Below are 13,823 nucleotides of genomic sequence, written 5' to 3'. Positions count from 1 at the left end.
CTGTCTGGAACAGTCACACGTGTTACAGCTGTCTGGAACAGTCACAATTGTTACAGCTGTCTGGAACAGTCACAAGTGTTACAGCTGTGTACTAAACGGTTTGGCAGGTCGTATTCCAGGGAAAATTAGGATTAAGAACTTGCCCGGAAAGCTACCATGTGTGCTAGTTAGTGGCTGTACAAGAATGTAAGAACTATTGTATACACACACACAAAAAAGTCTCAAACAAGAGGCTGTTCTGGAAACTGGAACATGCCGGAGGGGTGACAGGGAGACTTCTGACATGGATGAAAAGTTTTCTAACTGACAGACAGATGAGGGCAGCAATCAGAGACAATGTATCTGACTTGAGGAGTGTTATTAGCGGAGTACCTCAGGGTTCAGTTCTTGCACCTGTAGTGTTCATAGTCTACATAAACCATCTACCAGAAGGAATACAGAATTATATGAACATGTTTGTGGATGATGTTGAGACACTGGGGCAGATGGGAGACGCAGACCATTGTAATGTCCTTCTAATTGATCTAGACAAAATAAGTGCTTGGAGCGTCAAGTGGCAATGTGAATAAGTGCTATGTTACGGATGTGGAATCTGAGATAAAAAAAACACACAACTTACAAATTATGTGGAAAGGCATTACAGAACTGTAATAAAGAACTACACCTGGGGGTGGTTTAGGATAGTAAGCTGTCGCCAGAGGAACACATGGAGAACATTGTGAGAGGAGCGTATGATCCACTTTCCAACTTCAGACTTGTTTTTAATTATATGGATGATGAAATACTAAAGAAACTGTTCATGACTTTAGTGAGACCAAAATTGGAATATGCAGCAGTTGTGTGGTGCCCAACTCTCAAGGGGCAGCAGTTGTGTGGTGCCCAACTCTCAAGGGGCAGCAGTTGTGTGGCGCCCAACTCTCAAGGGGCAGCAGTTGTGTGGTGCCCAACTCTCAAGGGGCAGCAGTTGTGTGGCGCCCAACTCTCAAGGGGCAGCAGTTGTGTGGCGCCCAACTCTCAAGGGGCAGCAGTTGTGTGGCGCCCAACTCTCAAGGGGAACATCAATATACTGGAAGAGGTGCAGCGACACGCTACACAATGGCTCCCGGAACTAAAAACAAGAGTTATGAGGAGGAATTAGAGGCGTTAAACATGCCACAACTAGAAAATAGAAGAAAGAGGTGATATAATCACCACTTACAAAATACTCACAAGAATCGACCAAACTGACAAAGAGGAGTTCCTGAAACAAGCAAATTTCACAAACAAGACGACACAGATTCAAGCTAAGGAAACAAAGGTGCCGAAAAAATATTAGTAAGTGTTCTTTTGTATAGAGAGTGGTAGACGGTTGGGACAGGCAAGTGCAAAGGTGGTTTCTTCAACCGTCAGTAGTTTGAGAGTGTTATACGACAAAGAGTACTGGGAAGACGGGACACCACCAGCGTAGCTCTTATCCAGTAACTACATTTAGGTAATTATATACAAGGTAGACACACCAGCGGTGTTCAAAGCTAGACTCATGGGTGACACTCTAGCTGGCTCATGGGTGACACTCTAGCTGGCTCATGGGTGACACTCTACCTGACTCATGGGTGACACTCTAGCTGGCTCATGGGTGACACTCTACCTGGCTCATGGGTGACACTCTAGCTGGCTCATGGGTGACACTCTAGCTGGCTCATGGGTGACACTCTAGCTGGCTCATGGGTGACACTCTACCTGGCTCATGGGTGACACTCTACCTGGCTCATGGGTGACACTCTAGCTGGCTCATGGGTGACACTCTAGCTGGCTCATGGGTGACACTCTACCTGGCTCATGGGTGACACTCTACCTGGCTCATGGGTGACACTCTAGCTGGCTCATGGGTGACACTCTACCTGGCTCATGGGTGACACTCTACCTGGCTCATGGGTGACACTCTACCTGGCTCATGGGTGACACTCTACCTGGCTCATGGGTGACACTCTACCTGGCTCATGGGTGACACTCTACCTGGCTCATGGGTGACACTCTACCTGGCTCATGGGTGACACTCTACCTGGCTCATGGGTGACACTCTACCTGGCTCATGGGTGACACTCTACCTGGCTCATGGGTGACACTCTACCTGGCTCATGGGTGACACTCTACCTGGCTCATGGGGGACACTCTACCTGGCTCATGGGTGACACTCTACCTGGCTCATGGGTGACACTCTACCTGGCTCATGGGTGACACTCTACCTGGCTCATGGGTGACACTCTACCTGGCTCATGGGTGACACTCTACCTGGCTCATGGGTGACACTCTACCTGGCTCATGGGTGACACTCTAGCTGGCTCATGGGTGACACTCTACCTGGCTCATGGGTGACACTCTACCTGGCTCATGGGTGACACTCTAGCTGGCTCATGGGTGACGCTCTAGCTGGCTCATGGGTGACACTCTAGCTGGCTCATGGGTGACACTCTAGCTGGCTCATGGGTGACACTCTAGCTGGCTCATGGGTGACACAATAGCTGGCTCATGGGTGACACTCTAGCTGGCTCATGGGTGACACTCTAGCTAGCTCATGGGTGACACTCTAGCTGGCTCATGGGTGACACTCTAGCTGGCTCATGGGTGACACTCTAGCTGGCTCATGGATGACACTCTAGCTGGCTCATGGGTGACACTCTAGCTGGCTCATGGGTGACACTCTAGCTGGCTCATGGGTGACACTCTAGCTGGCTCATGGGTGACACTCTAGCTGGCTCATGGGTGACACTCTAGCTGGCTCATGGGTGACACTCTAGCTGGCTCATGGGTGACACTCTAGCTGCCTCATGGATGACACTCTAGCTGGCTCATGGGTGACACAATAGCTGGCTCATGGGTGACACTCTAGCTGGCTCATGGGTGACACTCTAGCTAGCTCATGGGTGACACTCTAGCTGGCTCATGGGTGACACTCTAGCTGGCTCATGGGTGACACTCTAGCTGGCTCATGGGTGACACTCTAGCTGGCTCATGGGTGACACTCTAGCTGGCTCATGGGTGACACTCTAGCTGGCTCATGGGTGACACTCTAGCTGGCTCATGGGTGACACTCTAGCTGGCTCATGGGTGACACTCTAGCTGGCTCATGGGTGACACTCTAGCTGGCTCATGGGTGACACTCTAGCTGGCTCAGGGGTGACACTCTAGCTGGCTCATGGGTGATACTCTAGCTGGCTCAGGGGTGACACACCAGCTGGCTCAGGGGTGACACACACACAAGCTGGCTTAGGGGTGACACACACACCAGCTGGCTCAGGGGTGACACACACCAGCTGGCTTAGGGGTGACACACTCCAGCTGGCTCAGGGTGACACACACACACCAGCTGGCTCAGGGGTGACACACACACAAGCTGGCTTAGGGGTGACACACACACCAGTTGGCTCAGGGGTGACACACACCAGCTGGCTCAGGGGTGACACACACCAGCTGGCTCAGGGGTGACACACACACCAGCTGGCTCAGGGGTGACACACACACCAGCTGGCTCAGGGGTGACACACACACCAGCTGGCTCAGGGGTGACACACACACCAGCTGACTCAGGGGTGACACACACACCAGCTGGCTCAGGGGTGACACACACACCAGCTGGCTCAGGGGTGACACACACACCAGCTGACTCAGGGGTGACACACACCAGCTGGCTCAGGGGTGACACACACACCAGCTGGCTCAGGGGTGACACACCAGCTGGCTCAGGGGTGACACACACCAGCTAGCTCAGGGGTGACACACACCAGCTGGCTCAGGGGTGACACACACACCAGCTGGCTCAGGGGTGACACACACACCAGCTGGCTCAGGGGTGACACACACACCAGCTGGCTCAGGGGTGACACACCAGCTGGCTTAGGGGTGACACACACCAGCTGGCTCAGGGGTGACACACACACCAGCTGGCTCAGGGGTGACACACACCAGCTGGCTCAGGGGTGACACACACACCAGCTGGCTCAGGGGTGACACACACACCAGCTGGCTCAGGGTGACACACACACCAGCAGGCTCAGGGGTGACAAACACACCAGCTGGCTCAGGGGTGACACACACACCAGCTGGCTCAGGGGTGACACACACCAGATGGCTCAGGGGTGACACACACACCAGCTGGCTCAGGGGTGACACACACCAGCTGGCTCAGGGGTGACACACACACCAGCTGGCTCAGGGGTGACACACACACCAGCTGGCTCAGGGGTGACACACACACCAGCAGGCTCAGGGTGACACACACACCAGCTGGCTCAGGGGTGACACACACACCAGCTGGCTCAGGGTGACACACACACCAGCTGGCTCAGGGGTGACACACACACCAGCTGGCTCAGGGTGACACACACACCAGCTGGCTCAGGGGTGACACACACACCAGCTGGCTCAGGGGTGACACACACACCAGCTGGCTCAGGGGTGACACACACCAGCTGGCTCAGGGGTGACACACACACCAGCTGGCTCAAGGGTGACACACACACCAGCTGGCTCAGGGGTGACACACACACCAGTTGGCTCAGGGGTGACACACACACCAGCTGGCTTAGGGTGACACACACACCAGCTGGCTCAGGGGTGACACACACCAGCTGGCTCAGGGGTGACACACACACCAGCTGGCTCAGGGGTGACACACACACCAGCTGGCTCAGCGGTGACACACACACCAGCTGGCTCAGGGGTGACACACCAGCTGGCTCAGCGGTGACACACACACCAGCTGGCTCAGGGGTGACATACACACCAGCTGGCTCAGGGGTGACACACACCAGCTGGCTCAGGGGTGACACACACACCAGCTGGCTCAGGGGTGACACACCAGCTGGCTCAGGGGTGACACACACCAGCTGGCTCAGGGGTGACACACTAGCTGGCTCAGGGGTGACACACACACCAGCTGGCTCAGGGGTGACACACACCAGCTAGCTCAGGGGTGACACACACCAGCTGGCTCAGGGGTGACACACCAGCTGGCTCAGGGGTGACACACACACCAGCTGGCTCAGGGGTGACACACCAGCTGGCTCAGGGGTGACACACACACACCAGCTGGCTCAGGGGTGACACACACACCAGCTGGCTCAGGGGTGACACACACACCAGCTGGCTCAGGGGTGACACACACACTAGCTGGCTCAGGGGTGACACATACACCAGCTGGCTCAGGGGTGACACATACCAGCTGGCTCAGGGGTGACACACACACCAGCTGGCTCAGGGGTGACACACCAGCTGGCTCAGGGGTGACAAACCAGCTGGCTCAAGGGTGACACACACACCAGCTGGCTCAGGGGTGACACACCAGCTGGCTCATGGGTGACACACACACCAGCTGGCTCAGGGGTGACACACCAGCTGGCTCAGGGGTGACACACACCAGCTGGCTCAGGGGTGACACACTAGCTGGCTCAGGGGTGACACACACACCAGCTGGCTCAGGGGTGACACACACCAGCTAGCTCAGGGGTGACACACACCAGCTGGCTCAGGGGTGACACACCAGCTGGCTCAGGGGTGACACACACACCAGCTGGCTCAGGGGTGACACACCAGCTGGCTCAGGGGTGACACACACACACCAGCTGGCTCAGGGGTGACACACACACCAGCTGGCTCAGGGGTGACACACACACCAGCTGGCTCAGGGGTGACACACACACTAGCTGGCTCAGGGGTGACACATACACCAGCTGGCTCAGGGGTGACACATACCAGCTGGCTCAGGGGTGACACACACACCAGCTGGCTCAGGGGTGACACACCAGCTGGCTCAGGGGTGACAAACCAGCTGGCTCAAGGGTGACACACACACCAGCTGGCTCAGGGGTGACACACCAGCTGGCTCATGGGTGACACACACACCAGCTGGCTCAGGGGTGACACACACACACTAGCTGGCTCAGGGGTGACACACACACCAGTTGGCTCAGGGGTGACACACACACCAGCTGGCTCAGGGGTGACACACACACCAGCTGGCTCAGGGGTGACACACTAGCTGGCTCAGGGGTGGCACACCAGCTGGCTCAGGGGTGACACACACGCCAGCTGGCTCAGGGGTGACACACACACCAACTGGCTCAGGGGTGACACACCAGCTGGCTCAGGGGTAACACACCAGCTGGCTCAGGGGTGACACACACACCAGCTGGCTCAGGGGTGACACACCAGCTGGCTCATGGGTGACACACACACCAGCTGGCTCAGGGGTGACACACATACACCAGCTGGCTCAGGGGTGACACACACACACCAGCTGGCTCAGGGGTGACACACACACACCAGCTGGCTCAGGGGTGACACATACCAGCTGGCTCAGGGGTGACACATACACCAGCTGGCTCAGGGGTGACACACACACCAGCTGGCTCAGGGGTGACACACCAGCTGGCTCAGGGGTGACACACTAGCTGGCTCAGGGGTGACACACACACCAGCTGGCTCAGGGGTGACACACACCAGCTGGCTCAGGGGTGACACACACCAGCTGGCTCAGGGGTGACACACCAGTTGGCTCAGGGGTGACACACACACCAGCTGGCTCAGGGGTGACACACCAGCTGGCTCAGGGGTGACACACCAGCTGGCTCAGGGGTGACACACCAGCTGGCTCAGGGGTGACACACCAGCTGGCTCAGGGGTGACACACACACACCAGCTGGCTCAGGGGTGACACACACACCAGCTGGCTCAGGGGTGACACACACACCAGCTGGCTCAGGGGTGACACACACACCAGCTGGCTCAGGGGTGACACATACACCAGCTGGCTCAGGGGTGACACATACCAGCTGGCTCAGGGGTGACACATACACCAGGTGGCTCAGGGGTGACACATACACCAGCTGGCTCAGGGGTGACACACACACCAGGTGGCTCAGGGGTGACACACCAGCTGGCTCAGGGGTGACACACACACCAGCTGGCTCAGGGGTGACACACCAGCTGGCTCATGGGTGACACACACACCAGCTGGCTCAGGGGTGACACACACACCAGCTGGCTCAGGGGTGACACACACACCAGTTGGCTCAGGGGTGACACACACACCAGTTGGCTCAGGGGTGACACACACACCAGCTGGCTCAGGGGTGACACACCAGCTGGCTCATGGGTGACACACACACCAGCTGGCTCAGGGGTGACACACACACACCAGCTGGCTCAGGGGTGACACACACACCAGTTGGCTCAGGGGTGACACACACACCAGTTGGCTCAGGGGTGACACACACACCAGCTGGCTCAGGGGTGACACATACACCAGCTGGCTCAGGGGTGACACACACTCCAGCTGGCTCAGGGGTGACACACACACCAGCTGGCTCAGGGGTGACACACCAGCTGGCTCAGGGGTGACACACAAGCTGGCTCAGGGGTGACACACACACCAGCTGGCTCAGGGGTGACACACACACCAACTGGCTCAGGGGTGACACACCAGCTGGCTCAGGGGAAACACACCAGCTGGCTCAGGGGTGATACACACACCAGCTGGCTCAGGGGTGACACACCAGCTGGCTCATGGGTGACACACACACCAGCTGGCTCAGGGGTGACACACACACACCAGCTGGCTCAGGGGTGACACATACCAGCTGGCTCAGGGGTGACACACACACACCAGCTGGCTCAGGGGTGACACATACCAGCTGGCTCAGGGGTGACACATACACCAGCTGGCTCAGGGGTGACACACACACCAGCTGGCTCAGGGGTGACACACCAGCTGGCTCAGGGGTGACACACCAGCTGGCTCAGGGGTGACACACACACCAGCTGGCTCAGGGGTGACACACCAGCTGGCTCATGGGTGACACCCACACCAGCTGGCTCAGGGGTGACACACCAGCTGGCTCAGGGGTGACACACCAGCTGGCTCAGGGGTGACACACCAGCTGGCTCAGGGGTGACACACCAGCTGGCTCAGGGGTGACACACCAGCTGGCTCAGGGGTGACACACCAGCTGGCTCAGGGGTGACACACACACACCAGCTGGCTCAGGGGTGACACACACACCAGTTGGCTCAGGGGTGACACACACACCAGCTGGCTCAGGGGTGACACATACACCAGCTGGCTCAGGGGTGACACATACACCAGCTGGCTCAGGGGTGACACACACACCAGCTGGCTCAGGGGTGACACACACACCAGCTGGCTCAGGGGTGACACACCAGCTGGCTCAGGGGTGACACACCAGCTGGCTCAGGGGTGACACACACACCAGCTGGCTCAGGGGTGACACACACACCAACTGGCTCAGGGGTGACACACCAGCTGGCTCAGGGGTGACACACACACCAGCTGGCTCAGGGGTGACACACACACCAACTGGCTCAGGGGTGACACACCAGCTGGCTCAGGGGTGACACACACACCAACTGGCTCAGGGGTGACACACCAGCTGGCTCAGGGGTGACACACCAGCTGGCTCAGGGGTGACACACACACCAGCTGGCTCAGGGGTGACACACCAGCTGGCTCATGGGTGACACACACACCAGCTGGCTCAGGGGTGACACACACACACCAGCTGGCTCAGGGGTGACACACACACCAGCTGGCTCAGGGGTGACACACACCAGCTGGCTCAGGGATGACACACACACCAGCTGGCTCAGGGGTGACACACACACCAGCTGGCTCAGGGGTGACACACAACAGCTGGCTCAGGGGTGACACACACCAGCTGGCTCAGGGGTGACACACACCAGCTGGCTCAGGGGTGACACACACCAGCTGGCTCAGGGGTGACACACACACCAGCTGGCTCAGGGGTGACACACACACCAGCTGGCTCAGGGGTGACACACACACACCTGCTGGCTCAGGGGTGACACACACGCCAGCTGGATCAGGGGTGACACACACCAGCTGGCTCAGGGGTGACACACACCAGCTGGCTCAGGGGTGACACACACACCAACTGGCTCAGGGGTGACACACACACCAGCTGGCTCAGGGGTGACACACCAGCTGGCTCAGGGGTGACACACCAGCTGGCTCAGGAGTGACACACACACCAGCTGGCTCAGGGGTGACACACACACCAGCTGGCTCAGGGGTGACACACCAGCTGGTTCAGGGGTGACACACCAGCTGGCTCAGGGGTGACACACACCAGCTGGCTCAGGGGTGACACACACACTAGCTGGCTCAGGGGTGACACACACACCTGCCTATATAATGACCGCCTGACCACTCTCACTCTTAACTACCTGTCACTTCAATAATGCCGCCAGCCTCTCCCACAGTCACAGCCACCACCTGCTTCACCACCTGCGTCACTACCTGCTTCACCACCTGCGTCACCACCTGCGTCACCACCTGCTTCACCAAGGAGGGTAGTAAGGCCTTGGTACAAAATTATAGACCAGTTGCACTAACATCTCACAAAATAAATGTTTTTGAAAGAGTGATTAGGAATCCACTTTCTAGTTGTATGGAAAATAATGAATACACATCCCAGGACAACATGGATTTAGAGCGGGAAGATCCTGTCTGTCACAGTTACTCAACCACTATGACAAGATCACAGGAGCTCTAGAAGAAAAGGAAAATGCAGATGTATACAAAGACTTTGCAAAGGCGTTCGACAAATGTGATCATGGGGTGATAGCACACAAAATGAGGTCAATGGGAATAACTGGTAAAGTAGGACGCTGGATACTCAATTTCATGTCGAAAAGAACACAAAGAGTAACAGTCAATCAAATAAAAGCGAGTCCAAGCGCAGTTAAAAGCTCTGTTGGCTTGGCCAGCTATACCAACTATAGAGCCGGTGGGTTAGTGGAGGCCTCTGAGGGCCAGCTATACCAACTATAGAGCCGGTGGGTTAGTGGAGGCCTCGAGGTCTTCCGAAACTTTCTTAGCGTGAGTCTTGGTGAGAGTTGAGATGGGTGTGTTGTCACTGGAGTTGGGTGATGTGGCCGCCACGAGGAGACCTTGTACGGAGGAGGGCGAGTGTGGCGGTGATGGAGCTCTTACTGAGAGTTCCTGGTCTGAGGAGTCCGTGGCGTAGTGCCTTGTTGGTGGTCTGGGTCACAGCCTGAGGTTGGCTCTGGAGTGAGGCGTTGTGGTAGGTGGTGGTTCGGTCACGTTGGTGGTGGGAAACAGCACGTCTGCGAGCGCCTTTGCTGAGACGGTGACGGTGGGAGCTTTTGGGGCTGGACTGGAGGATGCTGCTTGTGCAGCCTGGGTCCTTAGTGGAGCTGAAGTCTGAGTTGAGATCGACCTTGTGGTCGACCTTGTTGAAGTCCCCTGTGTGGTAGGGGAAGTAGTGAGAGTTGCCTCAGGGGCTGTGATGGGGTCCAGACCATTGGCTTGGTACAACACGTTCAGTTCTCTGACTAATCGGTGGTTGTCTGGTCCGGCAAGCCTCTCCGCTGGTCAAATAAGACCAGAGATAATACCGGCACGTGATGCAAGGGGCGACGAGGGTGCTGGTTGGGCCTTGGGTCCCCAGTGTGAAGGTTGGGTCGACTGGCGGCTGTTTGATAAGACAGGACATCTCTTCTGGTTGGTTGGTGGGAGCTGAGGTGTTGGGTATAGTGTCAGGGGCTCTGGTGGCGGGGTTAGGAGGGTTGGCCTTCTTGGCTTCAACCTGGGCCTTGATTTTTTCCTGTCTGCGGGGGCAGCGGTGTGAAATTGCAGGGTGATCGTCGTTGCAGAGCAGGCAGCGATGGGTTGTTGATTTACAGATTGTTTACTGATGGTCACGGGCGCAGAGGCTGCACTTCTGGACGGGGTGCTGACACTTGTTGGTGTGGGTGGGAAAGCTCGTAGCACTTGAAGCACTGTTGGAGCTCGTGATATCGTTCCTTTTTCATTTGGTGGGGCGACATGTTGATGCGGAAGCGGTAGAAGCCTTGTGTGGCAGCCTGAGTGGCCATAGTTGCTGAGGTGAACATTATCTTAGTTGTTGCTTTATCGTCACTGCAGAACACAATGGCGAACACGCCCATGTTCGGGTTTTGTGACAATATTTGTAGTGATCTCACTGTCTGTGCGGTCAGTTATCCATGGGCTGGTCCTGCTGATAAACACTCATCTTTCGTCCAGTAACTGACGTGGGTAGTTGTGATAGACGAGGTGCTCCCGGCCAAGTGGGAAATCGTAGTCCGGGAGTTTTTCCGGGTCCACCGGACTTGTGAAGAGGAGCTCAATATCCTCACCTTCCTGATGTTTGAGATGACGACCAAGTAATGGTTTTATGCGTCACCTTCCAGGAGCCACCAACACCTTACTTTGCTGTTAGTGGCCTCACACTGTGAGGGGTCACTCACACTGTGAGGGGTCACTCACGCTGTGAGGGGTCACTCACACTGTGAGGGGTCACTCACACTGTGAGAGGTCACTCACACTGTGAGGGGTCACTCACGCTGTGAGGGGTTACTCACACTGTGAGGGGTCACTCACGCTGTGAGGGGTCACTCACACTGTGAGGGGTCACTCACACTGTGAGGGGTCACTCACGCTGTGAGGGGTCACTCACACTTGGCCTGACTCTTGTCACCCTTGTGGCAGCTGCCCGTATATACTATCTTCCTTATCACAGAGCACGTGGAAAATCTTTATCTGATCAGTTTATTGTACCACCACCTGCCTCACCTAGCACCACCACCACCTGCCTCACCTAGCACCACCACCACCTGCCTCACCTAGCACCACCACCACCTGCCTCACCTAGCACCACCACCACCTGCCTCACCTAGCACCACCACCACCTGCCTCACCTAGCACCACCACCACCTGCCTCACCTAGCACCACCACCACCTGCCTCACCTAGCACCACCACCACCTGCCTCACCTAGCACCACCACCACCTGCCTCACCTAGCACCACCACCACCTGCCTCACCTAGCACCACCACCACCTGCCTCACCTAGCACCACCACCACCTGCCTCACCTAGCACCACCACCACCTGCCTCACCTAGCACCACCACCACCTGCCTCACCTAGCACCACCACCACCTGCCTCACCTAGCACCACCACCACCTGCCTCACCTAGCACCACCACCACCTGCCTCACCTAGCACCACCACCACCTGCCTCACCTAGCACCACCACCACCTGCCTCACCTAGCACCACCACCACCTGCCTCACCTAGCACCACCACCACCTGCCTCACCTAGCACCACCACCACCTGCCTCACCTAGCACCACCACCACCTGCCTCACCTAGCACCACCACCACCTGCCTCACCTAGCACCACCACCACCTGCCTCACCTAGCACCACCACCACCTGCCTCACCTAGCACCACCACCACCTGCCTCACCTACCACCACCACCACCTGCCTCACCTAGCACCACCACCCATAGACTTCAACGTCTCCTGTGTTATGTGTACTCACCCTCCTGTGTTGTGTGTACTCACCTATTTGTGCTTGCGGGGGTTGAGCTCTTTGGTCCCGCCTCTCAACTGTCAATCAACAGGTGTACAGGTTCCTGAGCCTACTGGGCTCTATCATATCTACACTTGAAACTGTGTATGGAGTCAGCCTCCACCACATCACTGCCTAATGCATTCCATTTGTCTATTACTCTGACACTGAAAAATTCTTTCTAACGTCTCTATGGCTCATTTGGCAACTCAATTTCCACCTGTGTTCTCTAGTGCGCGTGTGTGTGTGTACTCTCCCTCCTGTGTGTACTCTCCCTCCTGTGTGTACTCTCCCTCCTGTGTGTACTCTCCCTCCTGTGTGTACTCTCCCTCCTGTGTGTACTCTCCCTCCTGTGTGTACTCTCCCGTGACTGTTCGCCTGCACACACTGACCTCCTCAGTGGCTGAGGAGTTCAGAGGAGTCATGATTAAGACGTGACGTTATATAATCAAAGAGTAATAGTTTAGTATGGGTAAAGCGACAGGTCAGGGCACAGATGGAAGCTAAACAACCAGGGTGAGCTCTAAGCACACTAGAATGAACTTCTTAAGCGTACTTCATATTAGAAAGTACATGTTAGCACAGCCGAAGGAGGAGGGTTCTTGAGTCATTACATCAGATGACCTGAAGGTAAGAGGGCGGAGCCTAGGAGCTGAGGCTCCTTCTCCACAAACTGCCACAGGTAGACCTCTCAGTACCTCTGTCAACATGAGTAGTACAGAAGTGTTCAGACACACCACGGCAGGTGAGCTGTGTGTTAGGTAAGTTACCTGAAGTGTTGACGGCAGGTGTGTGCTGGAGCAGGTGTGTGCTGGAGCAGGTGTGTGCTGGAGCAGGTGTGTGCTGGAGCAGGGTCGGGCCGTGAGAGAACACTCACCTGCTCGGCAACACTTAATATAACCTACTGAAAGGTGGGATGTCACGAGACCCGCTCCTCTGATTGGCTGCTGCTATATTAATGCTCGCGCCTCATTGGCTGCCTCGATGTCCACCCTCGCAGCTATTTGGCACGATGACATCCACCCTCGTGTATGATTGGCTGGGAGTGTGTCATCCTCCCGCTCACCCGGCGGCCATGACACGCCACAGATAAAGTCCCACCTCGAGACCTCGCGGTAATCGCTCACTAAAACAAACCCACAACTGCTTTATTGGATTTATGTAATAAAATTGATGTTATTTATATAGCAGCCTTCAGTGAGTCACTTATTAGTCATAGAGAGTAATAAATGTTACAGGAATTACTGTATTGTAAGGCTTAATACAGCTAGATTAATTTATTGTAATTATTTCCAGTGGTAAATAATTTAATAAATGAGTCCTGCAATAATGGCGTAGCATTACTTGACAAAAATTGCCTTTGCAAAGTGCAATATTTTTCTATCCTTTTTATTTCTTAATTTGTGTTTA

General features: G+C 56.2%; 1 protein-coding gene across 1 annotated transcript in view; it reads right to left on the bottom strand.

Moving 5' to 3' along the window:
* LOC123753391 (glutamine synthetase) overlaps positions 1 to 13,341 on the bottom strand; it is a 40,398-nt gene extending 27,057 nt beyond the window's left edge. Inside the window, exon 1 of the mRNA XM_069330452.1 lies at positions 13,184 to 13,341. The gene's annotated coding sequence lies outside the window, so the exon portion shown is untranslated. The remainder of the gene's footprint in view (positions 1 to 13,183) is intronic.
* Between the last annotated feature and the right edge of the window lie 482 nt (positions 13,342 to 13,823).

This window comes from Procambarus clarkii, chromosome 24 (assembly GCF_040958095.1).
Source record: "Procambarus clarkii isolate CNS0578487 chromosome 24, FALCON_Pclarkii_2.0, whole genome shotgun sequence".
NCBI lineage: Eukaryota > Metazoa > Arthropoda > Malacostraca > Decapoda > Cambaridae > Procambarus > Procambarus clarkii.
Note: the sequence above shows the minus strand (reverse complement) of the source record. Positions and strands in the feature narration are given on the sequence as shown.